Source organism: Rhodnius prolixus, unplaced genomic scaffold, assembly GCF_049639745.1.
Source record: "Rhodnius prolixus isolate KJV_2025 unplaced genomic scaffold, Rpr scaffold_2, whole genome shotgun sequence".
Lineage (NCBI taxonomy): Eukaryota > Metazoa > Arthropoda > Insecta > Hemiptera > Reduviidae > Rhodnius > Rhodnius prolixus.
The window spans coordinates 58443677-58465993 of record NW_027411592.1 but is presented as its reverse complement, the minus strand read 5'-3'; the positions used below and the strand labels follow the sequence as shown (position 1 = coordinate 58465993).

At 36.1% G+C, this 22317-nt stretch overlaps 1 protein-coding gene and 1 pseudogene across 3 annotated transcripts in view; one reads left to right on the top strand and one right to left on the bottom strand.

Annotated features, from left to right (window-relative positions):
- The window catches only part of LOC141450064 (uncharacterized), a 208720-nt gene that overhangs the window by 73670 nt on the left and 112733 nt on the right, over positions 1–22317 (bottom strand). The gene's annotated exons all lie outside the window — the stretch shown is intronic.
- LOC141450596 (U6 spliceosomal RNA) lies at positions 4266–4365 on the top strand (annotated as a pseudogene).

Genomic DNA, 22317 nt, shown 5'->3' with positions numbered 1-22317 from the left:
GGGCACCTAACCGAAATACCAAAAACCAGAAATTGGAACTTTTTTTTCCCCGGGGAAATTTTAATAAGGGCAATTGTGTGATTGCGGGAAGTGACAGCTTTACCCATAAAGTGCCATTTCTGGTCCTTAAACCCCGTAAGATGATTTTTTTATGGTTACTATACACACATACAAACACGCACAAACAATCAGTTGTAAATTATTATCAGTGTTATCTAAACTTTTAAATTCCAAGTGAATAATTTTGAGTCACACTTATCAAAAAAAAAAAAAAAAACTGATCCATGTGTAAATACCACATTTGGGGGGGGGGGCTCATGGCCCTCAAAATGATTATTTCCGGTTAAAACCTAAAATCGATCGTAATCGATCACGCTGGACGATTACAATAATTTCTTCTAAAATCGAACAGCTGACGATTACAATAATTTCTATTACTTTGTGGAGTAAGAGACAATATATAAAAAAAAATTGTAATTATTTAAACAAATTAACTAATTGCATTACGAACACTTCTATTTATTTATGATTTAATATCCTATTTAAGCAATTTTATCATTCAATTTTTTTTGACGCTTTCTTCAAAATTGATTAACTATCTTGATGTGGAATACTAAATTGTAGCCTTTGCTCAGATAGTAATCGTGTGACTTTGATTTCTTGGTTACTCTCTCTCTCTCTCTGTCTCTCTCTCTCTCTCTCAGCAACTGTTATAAAAATACAATTGAGTAGGAAGCGGAGTAACAAATCATACAGGACAAACTGGTGATCATCACCAATCATCGGGTGCCACCTCCAATCATCGCGTCAATTCTGATGGAAGAAAATATAAATAAAATCAGTAGACTCATGTATCCTAATGAGCAAGGAAGTTAAAAAAGTAAAGAAGTTGTATGCCTCAAATTATTTTTATGATCCAAAAAAAGGTGGTAATTTTTCTGCTACATGATTGGTTGCCGCATGATTGAAGTGAAAATTTTTTTAGAAAGAATAACAAGGCGGTCTCTTATTTGATTAAGAAGTAGACACTAAAGTATTTTTTTTCTGTTATTTGGGTAACCCTGTGAGGGAACGGCGTGTAAGGACAAGTTATTTAAGGTCAGTAATCGCGTAAGGAGAAGATGTACGAGCTTTGAATGTTATCGAGAGAATATTAGTGATCATCCTCGAAACTGGACGGGAGGACCTTAACCCTCAGGTACCACAGGATAATCTTAGCTTTTTCTCGGAGAGCAAAACTAAAAAAAAAAAAATCGACTTAGTTGCACAAAGCACGTAGAATGCAGCACATGGGGCCTCGGGTTTGCTTGCCGAGATAAATACTCTACCCAGGGTGAGGGAGGGGTTTTAAAAAGCTTCGAGGGAGTTCTCGTTCTACTGGAGAAAACATCGCAACAAAATGGGGTAGCGGAACTTGTAAAGAGAGTGGAGGCACTACCTCTACTGGAGATTCTAAGAAGCCTCTTTGGGGCTGTAATGTCATTGGAGAACAGAATCCCCATTCCCTAAGCTGGAGAGTCTGTCACCCCCTAAATTGGTCTTTGAATACCGTGGAACACTAGATGGGCTAGCGGAACTTGTAAAGAGAGTGGAGGCACTACCTCTACTGGAGATTCTAAGAAGCCTCTTTGGGGCTGTAATGTCATTGGAGAACAGAATCCCCATTCTCTAAGCTGGAGAGTCTGTCACCTCCTAAATTGGTCTTTGAATCCCGTGGAACACTAGATAGTCTAATTCGATACTTCTTTACTGCCTTTACCTTCCAATATGTTTGGTTAACTAACTCAGAATTTAAGAGGGCCTCATGGATATTACAGTACTACAATCGATTAAATGTACTATTTGTACACTCGAAAGAATGGCGTCAGATTGATAGAAACCCCCCCCCCCCCCCCGTCTCAATTCAACCCCAAATGAGGAAACAGTAGCCACTGAAACGAAACAAAGTTAGTAAATCAAGTGTGATTTGCCCCGCGTACTTATCTCTTTGAAGTATGTAAGCTTCAATATAACAACTACCTCAAGTACTTAGTAAAGTCTGTCTTCTAACTTTCAAGATTACCGCCGTACATATATCTTACCTTTACAAACATACCCACCTTTTCGTGCTTACCAGAAATAAAACATTCGAAAAGATCATTAGCATTTCTAAGCACACGATTTTCTAATTGCCAGAACTGGACTTCGTGAAGAGTGTAGTTTGTATAAATTGAGAGTGTTAGTTTAACGTTTCTATTTCCGCAGAACATTCTATTTACTCAAGTACATTTACTTCCGGATAGTTGTGCTATTGACTGCCATTAAGTTAGATACAGAATTTATTTGTGGTCCTTAAAAGTTATGGAGGCATATTCACAAGCGGATCGTTTTAGAATATTAATTTAATCTAGAAATGTGAAACTATAACATTTCCGGCATGCTTACTAAAGGCACTAAAATTATATTACTTCCTCTTTTGTCCTTACTACTACGCTATGAGGATTTATTTCCCGAAGGATGAAGGAAACGCAGGTTTTTTGGCCATTTTGTTTTTTTTTCGAAGTCAACTTCGTAAAGTATGAATTTAAGAGCTAAAGAACATGAGCAACTGTCAATTTCAAGATATCAGGAGCATAAATTAGGACTGCAGATTCATTAGGAGTTGCCCAATGGGCGGCTATGGTGTTTTCGTGGCATTGAAGCCGATTTTATCCTTTTGCTGAAGCCACTAAAAATGCCTTGTAACATGTTTTTTTTTTTTTTGCTGAGACTGTTCAGGAAGGAATTACTTCACAGCGGACATCGTCGCGTTGATTGACGGCTGCCCTAAAATGGAAATTAGGCTTTCGTACAGTACGTTGATTCTGTGCCTGTTACGAACATCATTCACAGACTCCTGGACTGGAGCCCTTACTGAAAACTGTGGTTTGAGAAGACTTTCTCGATGATAAGTCTCTCATCCCTTACAAGTTCGCCCCCTTACACAACCATTCATCTTATCACGGATCTTATGATGTACGGTGTGATTACATAGGTGCAAGAAACTTGAACGGAACTGGCTGGTAGTGGAAGACCTAATACTGTTTCCTCTTTAGGTAATCGTACTATTTGTTCGGGACAGCTTGAGGAACTTAATTAGGACTTCAGATTCAAGCTTTTTTGGGGGGGATTTAAATTGGGAATTTTTGTAACTAAGTTAATCATTCGGTTAATTCTATTCAAGTTTGTCTGTATGTTTAATTCGCTTGATTTCCGCCTACTTCCTCTTTGTTTAATAGAATGTAATAATGATACGCATTTTTTAATTTTTCAACCTTCAAAGACGAAAAGCTACCTTGCCAATTTTCTATTTTCCACTAAAAGTAAAATCACACGTCCCACAAGATGATTAAATTCGTAAAGTTCGTAAAGTTGAATTTAAGAGCTAAAGAACATGAGCAACTGTCAATTTCAAGATATCAGGAGCATAAATTAGGACTCCAGATTCATTAGGAGTTGCCCAATAAGCGGCTATGGTGTTTTCGTGGCATTGAAGTCGATTTTATCCTTTTAGAATGTCCATCTCCATTGCTGCCCAAAACCACCAGAGAGAGAATCCTTTTTTGCGGCGGTAGCTAGGTTTTTATGAGCGATTTTAATATAGAGCAACAATAAAACTCTATCGTCTTCATTTAAAGTTTAAAAAATGTGGAAGGACGATGGTAAATTTGCCTAAGTATTCATTATTTCCTGTTAACGAATTCTCCTCAAACAAAAATTGCTTTGACGCTAACCTTAACATAAAAGATAACATAACGTAACCTCTTGCATTTATTTCTTTTTTTAAATTAAAATTAGATTAAATAAGATTATGTAAATTTTCTTTCTCTACCGTGAACAAACTACTCTCATGAAGTTATGGTGATTGATGTTGGTTAATATCTCAAATCATCTCAATTAGTAAATAATACAACTGGAAAAGGAAAAAAAAAGGAGATAATTACAAAAGATATCTTTTACAGGCTGTGAAATTGCAGCAAACTGTAAAATTTTTGTATCTTAGTTAATCATTCGGTTAAATATATTCACGTTTGTCTGTATGTTTAATTCACTTGATTTCCGCCTACTTCCCCCTTCCTTCCCCCCTCCACCCACTCCTTGTTCAATAGAATGTAATAATGATACGCATTTTTTAATTTTACAAAGAGTAAATGAGTGAATAACATATTCATGTTAATTTACGAAACGTAATATTAGCTAGAATATTGAGAAGGTATCATTTAGGTAACATAACCTAAGAATAATCAGGATTACTCGCTATCCTAAACATTTGGATCGATAAAGAGAAAATTAGCATAGCCCTGGCTCAAGGATGGTACGTTAAATCAACATTATTCCCTTATCTGTCTTCTTAAACAGCAATCCTCTTCCTTTGTACAGGATCTGGGTACCTTGGTCTCTTCATAGACTAGCACACCTCTCTTGGAACCCTCAACATTAGACTTAAAAGACAAGCAATAACCTAGACGTGCCCAAACTGCTTTACAGATTAATTGGATGACACTCCAAATTGCGGCCATAGGACCCAAACGGAAAGATACAAATACTATCCTCAAATCTATAGAAACTTATGGACTAGAGCTGTGGGTTATTATTTTTTTTTTCAGCCAAACAAAACATATGTAAAGAGATTCTAATCAAAAAAAATCTACTCCGACAGATACTTGACTAACCCTTACTCTTAACAACTATCTCAACATCCCATTCTTATAATTTGGCAAAACAAAATATCTCTAGTTTCCACATACTGAACTTTCTGATTCTTATAATCCTCTCAGCACAGTCCCTCGTCTATACTCTAAATTCCTAACAATCCACCACGTCGTGGCTTAGACCGCCAGTGGCTCCGAGACTTCCGTGAGCGCTATAGATGATCGTCATCAACGAGTGCTACCACTGGGTAGTTTCTATTCTCCAGCTCTTCACGCACCAAATATACCTTCACTTCTTTCTTATTTACTTATTGTACATACTTATAAAAGTAAAGTAATGACTATTTTTTTCAGGCGACTTTACGTCCAACTAGCAATTACATTGGATCCAATCTTGGACGGAGGCGTCTAGCTAACATACCTTACAGTAAATTTCTTATATTAACTATTTAAATAAAATGCAAAGCATTAGACCGGGAATCGAACCCACTAAACCTACAATACATCTTTGCATTGCGGGTCTAGTCTCTTAACCGCCTAACATACTTTACTATAAAATTCTCATATTAACTATTAAATAAAATCCAAGGTCTCTAGACACCGGGAATTGAACCCACTAAACCTACAATACATCTTTGCATTGCGGGTCTAGCCTCTTAACCGCTCGGCCTTACATGTTTTGTAACTTAGTTGTAGGTATTCTTTGTAACGTAAATTATAAGTTTACTTTGTAACTTAGTTTTACATATTTGTATATGTATAGATTGTAAATTACCAAATAAATATTTTACAAAATTAAATAGTGCTGTTAACTTATAATGTGAAATTTTCAAATCATGTTTATTTATACAGGTAATTTTAAAAATAGAACTATATAAAAGGTAAAAAAGATGAAGAAAGAAAAAAAGCAGGTGATCTAGCAACGTCCTTGCTGAAACTATCACAATCTACCTGGTTACCGGAAAGTCTACTAGCGTTTACTACAACCATATTATACAACCAACAGGGCACCCATATTTGGCGCGAAAGTTTACCTATCAAGTTATCTGGCTTCTTGACTGTTTAGGATGCTAGTTGGTTGAGGATCTTTTTTTCTTTTTTTTTTTCCTCCTCTCTAATTGGCTAGCGAAAAAGATTATGAGGAAATCTCAGCAAGACTAAGTAAGGCAGGCTGCTGTAATTGTAGAAGGACGTGTAATACCGGTTAGTTTAAGTGGAGGGGGATGAAAACGGTGACGTTTTAAAAAAAGAAAAGAAACGAGTAAAGCGCATGCCCCTAAAGAGTCTATAGAGAAAAAGAGAAGAAGAAGATTATTGGCCAATTGTGGCACGTGGAAGAGAGGGGGGGATCTCTAACGATTTGTACAAAGTTAATTTGTAATCTCGCACTATTGAACTACTTTGTTTTATTTTTTTAGAAGCTGATGCAGTAAACGCTTGTCCGCGTATCTCATTTTGACAAGGATTGCCTATCATTTTGGCTTCACCGGAAACGCTGGAGATCCCGAGCTGATTTAAGTCAGGCTAACGGAATTCTAGGCCTTTCTAAAACGGCTTAAATGGCTTCAGCAGGTCCCGAAACCCACCAGTTGGTTCAGGTTGGTTGAGTGGACATGCGAATTTAGCGTACCATCTTCTCAAATGTGGCCTTACACAGTCGCCAATCTGGGCTGGCTGTGGTGGAGTCCAATGAGACTATGCGGCACTTTGTAGAGGAGTGTCCCCCGTTTATTCTGAAAACTAGTGTCCCTCCTCTTCGGGGAGGTTAAATGCTTCCCTCTCGGAGATTGAGGCATCTTACCAGAACTCTCTAGGTTTATTCAGTGCTCTGAGGCGATTTGCTTCCTATAGTGTCCTGTCACTTCTTGATTAGTTTATTGTACTGCTATCCAGCAATCTATAGCCGGATTTGGAGTACCCGATGCCTCTTAAGAGGTGACGATAGGGCGGGGAACAATAGGTCTTTTGGGTTGTCTGTGTTCCTTGTTGGTAGACCGGCCCTTTGTCACAATCTAATCTAATCGCCCTTTGTCACAATCTAATGTAATTTGATCGTCCTTTGTCACAATCTAATGTAATCTAATCGCCCTTTGTCACAATCTAATCTAATCTAATCGCCCTTTGTCACAATCCAATGTAAACTAATTGCCATTTGTCACAATCTAATGTAATCTAATCGCCCTTTTTCACAATTTAATGTAATCTAATCGCCCTTTGTCACAATCTAATCTAATCGCCCTTTGTCACAATCTAATCTAATCGCCCTTTGTCACAATCTAATCTAATCTAATCGCCCTTTGTCACAATCCAATGTAAACTAATTGCCATTTGTCACAATCTAATGTAATCTAATCGCCCTTTTTCACAATTTAATGTAATCTAATCGCACTTTGCCACAATCTAATCTAAATCTAATCGCTCTTTGTCACAATCTAATCTAATCATTTTGGTTTGATTTTTCCAATTTCACAATTACCAAATTCAAAGGAAAATTCACTACCGGAAGTATTAAATAGCCTTTTTTTTTCACTTTTCTGAGATTTTTTTTTTTTCATAATCTAAAAAACTTCGACACGTCACGTGAACATCTGAAGGATCCATTTTAGCACCCGCTCGGCTTTATTATTCCATGAAATGGAAAGGCTTCCGGACTGTTGTAGTGTTCACTGGTCACCGGGACAATGGAACTGTACGTAAGAAGCTCCCTAAGGAAGAAGGAAGGAAACACCCAGCTAGCAGCTTGGGGGATTCAAACCCGGAATTTCCCCAGTTTTGGAAATTTAGTAGACGCTAAGCACTGAGTTAATCCCCACTCTTTTCTTATTTCGTTGTTTATTTTTTTTTTTTTAGAAAAATGTTTGTCTGTCAGTCTGTTTTCAGTGTTTCGTTTTTATTATCGCCAGATCGTGTACTAAAATAAAAATGTCTTCGATATGATCCCCCTCTCTCTCTTCTCTTTTTCTCTCTCTCTCCTTCACTCACACTTGCGCACAAAACCGTTCAGTTTATATATATATATATATTTCAACTTCCTTCACTTTATATCGTATATTTTTTTTGTTCTCGTTTTGCTTCTTTTTGTTTCATTCATTCTGTTGAAACACCACCACAGTCAGTTGACAGCGTCAAGTAGAGAAGTTGTCATTTGACGCTAGTGGGCGATCCAGATGCAAATGTCCATACCGATCGATCTCCCCTCTTTATCTCACACTAGAGTGTTCCCCCCAAAAAAACTTTTTTTTTCTTTTCCCACGGATTTGTATCCAAACTACTACTCTTTTATATTTTCTGTAACTTCGTTATTTTTGTGAATGTGTGTGTGTGTGTGTGTTGGGTCCTTCTTGATTTTATTTTATTTCTAACTTTTTTTGAACTCCTGTTTTTTTTTGGTATTCTTTGACATTCTTTTTCTTTTTCTGCGTTGACCATTTTCATTATTTATTCAGCTTCATCTATTTATTTCTTTTAAGTCTCCTAATGGATTTATTTCTTCCTCATACTTCGCATTAAGTCATAATTGAAATCTATTTTTCTTTTTTTTTTCACGACTGAGTACTGTTAGACCGGAAGTTGGACTCTGAGGACTGTTATACCGGAAGTTGGCGTATTAAAAAGTCATGTAGTTTTTGTTTTGGCCACGTCTTTCTTTTTTTTCTCTTTGTTTCCTTTTTCTGAAATTCGCTTTCGCCATACAGCCAGCATCATCTAGGTGCTTATCACTAGAATATCACTCACTCTCCATTCTTACTTATAAATACAGTGGAGTCTCGGTTATCCGCCACCCTTTTATCCGTCTATTCCAATTAACCGCCGTCACTCTCCTCAGTATTTAAAAATTAATAAAAAAACCCAAAAAATTATTTTAAAAAGAAAACTTTCTTTGAGATTTTTCCCTTTGTCTTTTAGGTCCATACTCGTGTCCATCATTCGACAGTTTGTGGGTTTTTTCCCTTAAAAGATCAACCACAAACAAAACCGCCCACAAAACCGATTAGATGTCGCAGACTTTGTATTCATTAATTTTAATACACAATAGAATGAATTGAATAATGAAAGATAGCCTTTAAGGCTTAAGCGTATAAACGTATAAAATATGTATACCAATTAATACAAAGTTTTATACACGTTAAACAAAAGAATCTGGAAATTTTCCTGTTTTTTCCCATTATCCGTCTATTCGACTATCCGTCACATGTCCGGTCCCGGTCACGTGACGGATAACCGAGACTCCACTGTACGTACATTCGCTTCACACATTCATCCCTCGTGTGGCTATTAAATAACGAGACTGATGCTGTAAAACATTCTATTTTAAATTTTGTACATATTTAGTTATTATCACCTTCAATATACACCCCTCCCCTATCCCTAAAAACGCTCCATGCGAATTTACCATTGTTCAGAAACAGTGCTGGAAGTGTTTTTCTGTGAGCTCCTGCATGACGCATGCCGCTTTTTCTTTCACAGCTTCAACAAACTGACAGAGTGTTCCTTTGAACTCTTTGAGGCATACGATTTTAAAGAAACTAAAAGCCCTAGTTGCACAGAATCTCTTTTATTATAAAAAAATGGAAATAAACATTCATTTCCATTATTTTACATATGTAATCATCCCTCTCAAATAATCATTACTCTCGAAATAAGAAAAAAAGAAAAAAATCAAAAGCTAAGGAAAAGGTGGGATAGTTTTTAACCCACCTAGCCGCAAAGAGCTAATGTAGATTTGACTTTGGGGAACAGATCTAAAGTCACATGGGGCCGCGCCAGATCAGGCGAATAAGGCGGATGGCCAAAAAAGCTAGGATGTTGTACTTGGCACGACAATGCAGTGTGAGCCGGTCGCCGCCGGTTGTCTTGATGGAGAACCCCGGTGACTTGTTCTTCCTCAAAAATCGGGTCGTTTTTTTTCCTTACTCTTTCACGGAGTTGAGCAAGCACCTCACGCGGTAGTAATGTTGATTAATTATAAACCGATATTTTCATCCGTTTTTGGATGTGGAAGGGCGACCCGCCCGGGTCATCATCTCCGACGTCTTCTCGGCCATCTTGGAAACCACTTGAACTACTCAAAAACTTGCGCCTCGTGATAAACATTCATCGCCATAAACTTCTTTTAATAAAAGATCAAGTTTCATCAGTAGCGGTTTTACCCAGTTTTTGATGTGAAATTTTACGACAATTCGTTGCCCTACTACATGTGCGTAGTATCATGTTTTCGGCAAAACGAAACTAAAACACCTCTTACACAAACGGACGGTTCCGGTCAGACAGATTTTGTCTACAAAACACGTGAGACGCTGCAATCAAAAGAGAAGGCTTTACGCTACATAGCTGTCTCGTTATTTAATGGCCACACCTCGTACAACTATTTACATAGAAAACTTACAACTAATGGATGGACCCAGTACTCTATATTCCTGTCATCCTTATTGCTTAACCTAAATTAAAATCACCGTAATCCTTCTCTAATCATTTTCTTCCATTCATTCTAATCGGCTGTAAACATTCAAATACACTCATATTTCTTTGCTAGCTCAGATACAGATTTAAGCACAATGGATGTTGGTGGAGAATATTACGTCTTCGTAGCGAAATGGTGCATCTAAATACCTGTATACATCGTCAAACATTCGTTTCCTTTCTACCACATAACGTGGACATATCATTATTACGAGGGTCGTTTGAAAAGTCCGTGCAAAAATAAAAACTACTTAATTTTTTGGGGTAAACCTTTTTTATTTTTCAACATAGTCTCCTTTTAGGCTTATACACTTCGTCCACCGCTGCTCTAGTTTGTTGATCCCTTCCGAATAATAGGATTTGTCCAAGTCTGAAAAATAGCCATTCGTTTCTGCAATCACCTCCTCGTTTGAATAAAATATTTTTCCCGCCAGCCATTTCTTCATATTGGGGAACAAATAGTAGTCCGAGGGAGCCAAGTCTGGAGAATAGGGGGGATGTGAAACGAGTTGGAACCCTATTTCCATTAACTTTGCGACCACAACTGCTGAGGTGTGAGCTGGTGCGTTGTCGTGATGGAAAAGGAGTATTTTGTGGGCCAATCGTGGGCGTTTTTCTTGCAGCTCGGTTTTCAAACGGTCCAATAACGATGAATAATATGCACCTGTAATAGTTTTACCCTTTTCCAGATAGTCGATGAGGATTATTCCATGCTAATCCCAAAAGACAGTCGCCATAATCTTTCCGGCCGAAGGAACGGTCTTCGCCTTTTTTGGCGCAGATTCCCCCTTGGTAACCCATTGTTTAGATTGTTCTTTGGTCTCAGGAGTGTAGTGATGTATCCATGTTTCATCCACAGTGACGAAACGACGCTTAAAGTCCTGCGGATTCTTCTGGAACAGCTGCAAACCGTCGTCCTTGCAACACTTCAGACGATTTCGTTTTTGGTCAAGCGTGAGCAATCGCGGCACCCATCTTGCGAATAGCTTTGTCATGTCCAAACGTTGATGCAAAATATTATGTACCCGTTCATTCGAGATGCCCACAGCACTAGCAATCTCACGCACCTTCAACTCTTCTGTCATCCATCATCATATCATGGATTTTATCAATGATTTCTGGAGTAGTAACCTCAACAGGGCGTCCAGAACGTTCAGCGTCACTTGTGCCCATATGGCCACTCCGAAAATTTTCGAAACCACTTATAAACTGTTCTAATCGAAGGTGCAGAGTCACCATAATGTTTATCAAGCTTCTCTTTAGTCTCCTGAGGCGTTTTGCCTTTCATAAAGTAGTGTTTAATCAACACACGAAATTCTTTTTCGTCCATTTATTTGAAAATCACTCGACTTCCTCGATTCAAACGAATGCCAATCACAAAGAAATAGACCGATCTGGCTGAAACTTGGTGTGTGTTCTTCCAAGAGATGCTACTAACTAAACATAACCTCGATACGCGCCAGTGGTGCTATCTCTCTGACTTTGCACGGACTTTTCAAACGACCCCCTCGTATATTGTCTTAAAATCCTCCTCCTCAATCGCAATCTACGCAAAGAGGAGAGGAGGACCTTTTGTTGATCCTGTGTGTGTTTTACAAATTCTAATAACAGATTTACTTCAGTTTAATAGTAAGAAAAAGTTTAGTCAAAAACGATACGTAATGTTAATAATGAATATGTTAAAAAACAATGAATAATTTAAATAAATTATAAAAAAAAATCTAAATAACTTATAAAAACTGTAACAAGGAAAAGGTTAAACTTAACTTTATGGAAAGAATATGTCAACAGTATGATAGACCTTCCCCAGTTTGCTCAAAAGTATAATATTAAAGATATTATAAGGAAAAATTATAATATTATACTATAACGCAAGTTTTCATGTGAGATTATAATCAGACTTAATTATTAATTATGAAATTATTTAAAAAAAATTAATTACAATATTAAATAATGTCTATTAAGCTACAGTAAAACAAAAACAAAAAATTATATAGAATTTTTTTTAAAAATAACCTTTTGTTCACTTCTTACGTGATATTATATAAACGAAGTATAATTTACTCCAACGCTTTTGTTCATGTTACAGTTTTTTTTTAAAAAAATAATAATAACAGGTGGGAAGAGAATTTGTAAAACTACTGGCTTAACTGATGATCATTTCCCCCCTCCCCTACTTCCTCTAAGTAAACGGAAGTGCTGCGATCGTAACTTGCGATCTGGATCGGGAAAATATGAATTGAAAAATAATATACCAATTTTCTTTACTAAGAGGATCTACGAAATTTTAAGAGTTAATATCCGGTTTTGGGGATGTTCTCCGTGTGTATGAATGAGGAAAATGGTGTGGTTTATGCGCTCAGAGTGCCACCAAAATCAAATCCAAAGAACCAACACCCTAAAAAAAAAAAAAAAAGCAAAGAAAGTTAAAACTTAATAATACCCACTCTCACTAGCTCTATCCCAATCATCCCTGAACATGTCTGGAAGTTTTGAAACCACTTTCTAGCTGAAAGTCAACCAATAAAAAGAAATGAAAATCTGGCGTGAACTAGCAAAAATTCTTTACTATAAATTTTTCATATTAACCATTAAATAAAATCCAAGGCCTAGACCGGGGGAATAATCAAATCCACTAAACCAACAATACATCTTAGCATTGCGGGTCTATAGCCTCTTAACCGCTCGGCTATCGTGGACACCTTATTTGCTGTGAGCATGTGAAGTTTATAAGTGAACTCAAAAGAGTGAAACTTTGATTGGCAGATTTTGTTCAATAGCTTTTTAACGAGTCCAAGCGGTTCTAATTTAAAGTACTCGTATTAAGTTTTGGATTTTTCGTTCTTGTCATTTACGCTGAACACACGACCAAAAGAGTATTTATATATATAAATGAAATTTTGGGACTCAGCAGATCTCAACAACAGATTTTTCCTGTAGCATTGCGGGTCTAGTCTCTTAACCGTCTAACATACTTTACACTATAAATTTCTCATTTTAACCACTAAATAAAATCCAAGGCCTAGAACAGGGGGAATCGAACCCACTAAACCAACAATACATCTTAGCATTGCGGGTCTAGTCTCTTATTAACCGCTCGGCTACCGTGGCGTCCCAAACTCCAAACGTTTAAGTTATACTTAAATTCTTAATCACAGAAATCTAACCATTCCCCCACCCCTCAGTACCCGGAAGTACCCTCAGTCAATCAATTCCTGGGTACAAAAAAAAAAAAAGGTTTCCAGAAAAATAAGTTGTAGATTAATAATTTTTTGAAATCACTTTGCAAAGTTTAAATTAAATTTGATGCAGTGATTTCGATTTCGTTTATGTTCCCATCTCGGCACTACACTTGTTGATTAAAAAGTTGTGCCTTGACGGAAACATGAGTGAAGTCGAAATCACTACAGCCAACTGATTTATCTATCTCTGATGATGAATGAAACTTCGAAACCAATAAACTTGAGTACTACGACGAATTCTTTCAAAACTTCCTGATTAGCCGAAGAATATAACATGATGAAGTTGAATTTATTGAATCAATCAGTTCAAATCAATCAAGGCAGTTGACAAATCTTTGCTTTATGAACACTTCATGGAATTCTGCACCAAAAAGAAAACTATGAAACCATAAAATCTCTGATTAAAAACAAAAAAGTTCCCAACAAACACCAAACATATCCCCAAGGATATCAAAAAAATAAGACTCCGCCTACTCCATTGTTCTCGGCACAAGATTTTCTGAACAATGAGGTGAAGAACATAAGGGGGACAAACCGTGGAGACACAAAACTATGGGAGAACAAAAGAGGAAAAAAAGCAGAATTGAAAGAGTAGAAAAATATACAGCTAGTGTGCCCCCTCCACTTAGGATTGCCAACTACTGTTACAAGCAAGGGTATTGGTTGTCTCCACTATATCGCCTTTTAGTTCATTAATCCTTTTCTACTTCTCTCACAATTCCAGGAGGGATTACTGCCACCGGGGGGGGGGAGAAACAGCGGAAGTACATACTGCGAACATTGTCTGTGGTCATGGGTAATATTTAGGTTAAACACAAATGCTACCTGGAATGGAGAAATAGGCGTGTCTAAATAAATAAATATAAACAAAAAAAAAAATAACCCTACAACTCACTTTGTGATTAAATATGATTTTTGGGCGGGCGGCAGGGGCCGCACCCTGCACTAAACAAACAATTGTATAAAGCTTACGGCAACTGCTGGGTTCCTGCAATCCTCAACATCTAGATCTTGATAATGAAACAAGATTATTTTTTTGTAGCTGTTATACGTATTTAGCTGGGAGGCCGTGTTTATTGCTTAAACATCACCCATTGTTATCAGCTTACCTACGCGATTATAACTCTATGTGCTAATTCCCTCCCCTCTCTCTGTCAGTAGCCATTGTAGCTACAGAGTGTACGTATTTTTTTTTTATCTTTCCGCTTCTATGGTTCCTACATATGTTTATAAAATAGTAAAATCAGCAACAGTAATTCCTATTTTTGTTTCCATTAAATAAAATCAAACGTCCCTAGACCAGGGGAATTGAACCCACTAAACCAACAATACATCTTAGCATTGCGGGTTAATACTATAAATTTCTCATATTAACCATTAAATAAAATACAAGGCCTAGACACTGGGAATTGAACCCACTAAACCAACAATGCATCTTAGCATTGCGGGTCTAGTCTCTTAACCGCCTAACATACTTTACTATAAATTTCTCATATTAACCATTAAATAAAATCCAAGGCCTAGACACTGGGAATCGAACCCACTAACCCACAATACACATTAGCATTGCGGGTCTCGCCTTTAACCGTGCGGCTACTGTAGAGTTTTCAGTAATAAGAATTACTTAATTTAATTTTAAATTTCTTCTTTTTTTTTAGTTCTTAAATTCTATTAATTTAAATTGTGAAATATGAGCGAATCATAAGCTCTGTTTAGGTTATCAGTTTCGAAGCTGATAATTTAATAGGTAATTTCATAAAGGATTTATTGTGTTTAAAATAAAATCTTGAATGGATACTCACATGACTCGTTCTTGCTACAATTCCCTAGATTTTAACTTAAATAATAGCCTCCAAATTCCGAATTTTGTAACAACTTAAATTCTTAATGACATCCAGTTTTTTTTAAGTCGTAAAGTCGTACATAAGTACTTTTTTTTTTTAAGTCGCACTAAAATGTCGCATTAGTATAAATCCTAACCTCCTTAAATATTTAAAACCTTTATTGAATATTTAAAACGAACCTTGGAATACTGGACTCCATAGATGCTGTAGATTTTCCATTGAACTGGTGGCAAACAATAGAAGTATAAGGATTCTGAACATATGCGCTTTGTAAGTTCAAAAAGAAAAGTGCATAAGTTCAAACTTCTGTGCAGCCCGTGCCCATTCAAAGATCTGCCAACTGTAAACTCTTTGCAATATACACAACTTTAGGAGGAGATTTGTTGAGTGAAGAAAGATAGAACTAGAAAAGAACCGCCCTGGAGCCCTTAGAAAGGGCAAGGAGAGGGACGGCCAACACACAGAGTATCATGGGGCTTGTTTGTATTGAAGTTATACTGTGGCCCTCTCAAACTTGTAGGGCGTACAGTAAATCCCTTTAGGTCAATTGTTGAAACTATATATAATAGACAGTAAAATCTCCCTTTTATTATTATTATTATTTAGTTGGTCACACCTTTCTTAAGTATCGACCAACTGTGCTTACTAGAAAGCGTGTGAAGGGCAGCCACAGCTTTCCTAAGCACCAAGCTTGTGTGAACACAAAAAAGCTCATATAGGTTTTTTTGTGTTCCTTTGGACCATAATAAATACTACTTTTCCACACCTTAGAAGGAGCACAATAATGGTCAACAACCAATAAGATCATTGGTCACTTTTGTAAATAAGCTTTTTGATGTTGTTTGCAAAGAGTGGAATTATGCCTAAGGGCGTTTAGGACTTTGTCGTTTCTCTATAGGGCACAGAAATTCTGGATTTTTAAATATTAATTTATACCATTTTCTCTAATTAAATATGGATTTTTATAGCCAATCCATACCGCGGCGCTACCACTTTATATACATATTTTACTATCACAATCGAAATGTAACTTTTTCAGAATAATCGATTTTATTTTTAAGTTAAAAAGAAATTAAATTCTTATTTTCATTTCTCATTATTTTGAACAAAAAATTGTAATATTTTAGATGAAAACAAAATGGTTCCTTCTTATCGGTACAAATCTCTAGCCTCATTTAAGATGGACTGCACCAAGGTTAGTTAGTTAGCTAACTGCAGCCAGGCACTGCAGCTGTTAACAGTTATATGATGACCGTTTCCGGGGAGAGAGAGAGAGAGTTAAGTCTGTGAAGATCTGTGAATTGTACACTCCACCGGAAGTATGCCTTCTGCAATTATCTACAGCATCTCTTAGGGTTCCACTTCACTTTCTTTCAAGAACTATCTCTCTCTCTCTCTCTCACTATCATCTCAGGGAACTTCACGCTTATTCCTGGATCAAGCAATCATCAAAACGGGGTAAATGTTTAACATATACTTTTACTAGCTGGCACTACCACCATTGTTTTTAGGTGCATAATTGAACCAACATTGAAAAGCTCACTAGTGTCAAAAACACGTAAACCCACAAAGCAATATGTAAAAACCCACAAAGCATGAGACTTAGGAGATCAATTAAGTATGTTTTTCTGATAGTTTTAGGCGCCACGGTAGCCGAGCGGTTAAGAGGCGAGACCTGCAAAGTTAATATGGATTACTGGGTTCGATTCCCGGTCTTTAGGCCTCGGATTTTATTTATAGAATCCTCCTAATAGTTTTACTATTTAACCGAAAGAAAATAGAATTTTTCACATTAAGCATGAGCAAAATGTTTTTTAGGGACATATTTTTAAACATTAAACATGTTTTCCATGTTTTGGGGATTTGTTTCGTTTATAAAAAATTAAGATTGTTTAAAAAAATTATTTACAGAATCCTATCATTGGACAAATCATTCTTTAAATTATTTACAAAAATAAATACATATATACAGGGTGTTCATTTTAAGACGACTCAAATGCATTTCATGCTTAAACGGTTAATCTGAGCGAAAAATGGTAGAGGATATATTTGTTGCCCGTCACCTCTAGTTTCAGAATGTGTGACTTGATTTTCGATTCCTGTCCGCATACACGACTGACGCACGACCAAAAGTGAGGGTTTGCAGTTGACCCCCATTTTCATATACACCGTTTTAAAGAGTATAAAAAGTTATGAAAGAAACCGGAAACCGCAATTCGATATCTTCAAAATTAAAGGTGCTAGGCCATTTCAAAATCTGTTATTTATTAATAATATTTCAATTTTTTAACTTGTTATCAAAGAGAAAGAAGAGCACGCGATAGGTCATTTTTATGTATTTTTTCATCCCCTTTCTACTAAAAATATTGCCAACGTAGTAAAGCTAGTATTTTTCTTAATATCGGGAAATAAGTCGGTTTCCGAGTGATTTTTCTATGAAAAATCAAATGTTAACAGCTTTAGAAGTTTTCAAGCATACACAAAATGGCTAAAAATTAATTTTACATCTGTTACAAACAAGAAGGTTAAATAATTATTTAGTAATTTTGGGAGAGTTACGTTTAATTACCAAAAAAATTGGAAACCTCCTGCACCATATTTAAGTGATCAATATCTTTCATGTAAAGGATCAAACTTATTCCTTAATTTATCAAGTAATGCACTTTACTTAACTAGTGAAGCATGTACTGTGCCTTCAAAGGTGCCTCCTCAGATACAGAGAACAGTTGATAACCTCCAGGCTAACCTGGCTTGCGAGCCAGTGAAGGCTCCTTTGAAGGCACAGTACATGCTTCAGAAGTTGTGTAAAGTGCATTATTTGATTAATTAAGGAATAAATTTGATCCTTTACATGAAAGATATTGATCACTTAAATATGAGGCAGGTGGTTTCCAATTTTTTTGGTAATTAAACGTAACTCTCCCAAAATTGCCAAATAATTATTAAACCTTCTTGTTTGTAACAGATGTAAAATTAATTTTTAGCCATTTTGTGTATGCTTGAGAACATTTAAAGCTCTTAACATTTGATTTTTCTTAGAAAAATCACTCGGAAAACGACTTATTTCCCGATATTAAGAAAAATACTAGCTTTACTGCCTTGGCAATATTTTTAGTAGAAAGGAGATGAAAAAATACATAAAAATGAACTATCGCGTGCTCTTCTTTCTCTTTGATAACAAGTTAAAAAATTGAAATATGATTAATAAATAACAGTTTTTAAAATGGCCTAGCACCTTTAATTTTGAAGATATCGAATTGTGGTTTCCGGTTTCTTTCATAACTTTTTATACTCTTTAAAACGGTGTATATGAAAATGGGGTCAACTGCAAACCCTCACTTTTGGTCGCGCGTCAGTCGCGTATGCGGGCAAGAATCGAAAATCAAGTCACATATTCTGAAACTAGAGGTGACGGGCAACAAATATTTCCTCTACCATTTTTCGCTCAGATCAACCGTTTAAGCATGAAATGCATTTGAGCCGTCTTAAAATGAACACCCTGTATATTAAAAAACAACCATTCACTTATCATCTATCAAGTTTAAGTTATTTATCAAAAAAGATATTTATCTGAATATTTTTGTACAGTTCGTGCAGGAGAGGGGGGGGGACAGAAAGAAAAAAAAATAAGTTAAAAAAGAGCAGACTATCTTATCACAAACTGATTACTAATCAATAAATTACAAGAATTAATCACTTTTGATAAGGAAGAATGTTTTTGTAAATGGAAAGGTTATCAACTAGTGGCTCACAAAGGCACACACACACACATATATATGTATATAACTATATTTCTTTTGTTATCAGTAAAAGCAATATATAACTTAATCTTCTTTGGAACGACAAGAGCAAGCGAGAGAAAACAAAAAAAAAGCCTGAAAGAAACTTACTAGAAAATAAATTATCGTAAGAAAAAGTTGAAAATTAGGAAAACCAAAAAATTGTAGATTTAATCCTTTAAATAAACTGCCCTACCAGTTAGTTTTAATAAATAACTGTTAGGAAGTGGGTAAAGTAAAGCCTTATTTGTGTCTAGGCGGGTTTTTACATCCAATTTCATAAACCGGGGCGACTAGACCCCGGGAATCGAACCCACTAACCAACAATACATCTTAGCATTGCGGGTCTAGTCTCTTAACCGCCTGACATACTTTACTATTAAATTTCCCTCATTAACCATTAAATAAAATCCAAGGCCTAGAAACTGGGAATTGTACCTACTAAACCAACAATACATCTTAGCATTGCGGGTTTAGTCTCTTAACCGCCTAACAAACTTCACTATTTTCCCATATTAACCATTAAATAAAATCCAAGGCCTAGAAACAGGGAATTGAACCCACTAAACCAACAATACATCTTAGCATTGCGGGTCTACGTCTCTTAACCGCTCGGCTAAAGGGGTACCTAAATTTAATAACTACATATAACTTTTTTGTCAGCTTAAAAATGCTGTATATCAAGGTAGCTTGTTTAGAATAATAATGTAGTCGTGTAAATAAGTCATTGTTATCAAGTTGGTAGCGATTATTTTTTTTTTTTTACTTTTATTTATCTTTTACAGCGCCACCTCCCTCCATTGGCTCTAATAAGTAGGCGTTCTCTTTGTAGATAATAAATTACCGTGTAAAATAGCCATTACAAAATATAATTGCATTCATACATGTTGGTTTAAGATAAATTTATAATGGTATATGTCTATTTTACAAATTTCTTATGTCTATTAACTCGTTTTGCTTTTTGTTTTGTTTTTTTGCTCAAGGTAACTGTCACCAATTATTTACTACATCTTGTGAACTGTTTATTAATGTATTAATAACCAATTATGAATCATTGCAACTATGTTGTTCTCCTATGGTAAATAATTACCAATCCTACCAGATATATGTGGCAATGGGGCGAATCTGGAGGGGTCTGGTGCTCTCCTAATGTATGTATAATGTGGTTTAATGAGTTCAATTCCTGGTGTCTAGGCCTTGGATTTTATTTAATGGTTTATATGAGAAATTCGTAGTTAAAGTATGTTAGGCGGTTAGGAGGCTAGACCCGCAATGCTATGATGTATTGTTGGTTTAGTGGGTTCGATTCCCTGGTCTAGCTCCTTACAATTTATTTAATGGTTTATATGAGAAATTTATAGTTTACAAGTATGTTTGCTAGAATACCGCTAGCGACACCTAATCGCTAAAGCTGGCCTACAAAAAAATAGGCATTACTTTACTGTTTTTTTTTTGTTGGGTGGAGGTGGAGGAGAAAGTTTAAGGAGAAATATAAAGCTTTTAAAGTTAAATTTTTTTAGATGAAGATGTTTCTAAACTGGTAGCTAGCCTATTCTAGATTCTGCTCCCATAACTCTTACATAATCTTACTCTATCTTCTTTTTCTTCTTCTTCACGTAGTTATTCATCTCCTTATCGTAAGCACGTACTTTTTCCTTTCAAGAAACCACCCACTTGTAGAGAGATCTTGGGAGCCAGTTTTTTAAAAAATATTATTGTTGTTACACATTCAGCAGCAAAAAAAAAAAAAAGAAGAAGAAGATTGAGATACGAAGAAAGAGAGTACACGGTGTGATCTAGCCGTGTGTAGAAATTAAAACTGAACAAACATGTATACCATATACACGCTGTAATGCACACAACGCAAACAACATGAAAACCTTCATACATGACATTCATGCACACTGTGCATGAATATGTATACATATCCAGTTGGACCGGAGTATGTGTTTATGGTAAAAACAGAGGACGATATGGGGAGCAAGAAGGTGTGATAGAAACCGACATACAAACAGATCAAGAGTGAGATGTAAAAATGCCGGCTGTTACACATCTATACAAACACTATGTTCTGTGTAAAAGAGTTTTGTAACAAAATAATAAAAAAAAAAGCCTCTCTTTACCCACTCTCTCCAGGAGGTCCCCCTGCTGAAAATCTCTGCAGGGGGTATCCTACCTCCCCTTTTTTCCGGGTACTCTATTGTATTATGCAGAGTTATTATTATACTATATGCCTACCTAAATAATAATAATAATAAAAGATACCGTTTCTAGGTTGTGTGATAGGGTGGTTGAAAAACTTTAACTCAAAGTTGATATGTAAAAAAAAAATCCGCTTCAAAACTTTGCACGCACAGACAAACATAATGCAACAATAGCAGAAATGAATAAGACACATATACATACAGACATGAAATTTTTGTTAGAATATAATTATTATTGCTATGTCGGGGAGCTATTTGCAATTGTTAACTTGTGTCCAGTAAAAAGTAGTAGCAAAAGTAGTTCCTAGCTCTCATGACGTATAATTGTCACCATCATTCACCACAATGTTTTCAACGTGTCACCAGCTCCTTCCCACCACAATTTTTTTTTTGTTAAAAACCCTCACTGCTTTTCTCTATGTAAGTAGGTAGTTTAGTGTTCTATTTTCTGATATTGTGACAATTACACAAAGTATACAGAAGATATTTGACAGCATCTCATCTCTTTTTTGTTCGGTTTACCAAGTGACTTCCGGCTATTTATTGACGTCAAGTATAGGAAATAAGGACTTCCCCCTCTTTACTGTACGGTCATTGAAAATTGTTTTCTGTGGAGATGCTAGAATAAAACATACGAATAATATGGTAAAAGAGTCTTCAGCAGGTGAGTTTCTGAAATATATTATTTTATTCGGATTATTATGAAATAATCAAATTAAATAATGTAATCCATGGATTAATTGTACATCTGAACATTTCATTACCATCTTTTTATGGACGGAATTACTCGATATTTACGAACACCGCATTCAATCCCTACAATCCAAAATCCTGCGCACCTTCAATCTTCCCTTTTTTTAGAATCTAACCTCACCATCCACGATGCCCTGAAAATTTTTTAATTCATTTTCTTCTTTAGCCAAATCTCTGGCTAGCTGAAATTTCATTCCAAAAAAAACCTAGCTCCTCATACTAATCCGCTCATCCAAGAGCCTCTTACAACTCCCACTCAATCCACGCCAAGTCGTCTTAAAGCGTCGTTGGCCGCCGCATGGCCAATCGGGAAACCTGACGACGGTTTTCCATTGAGGTATTAGCACTTTCAGTAGTCTATTATG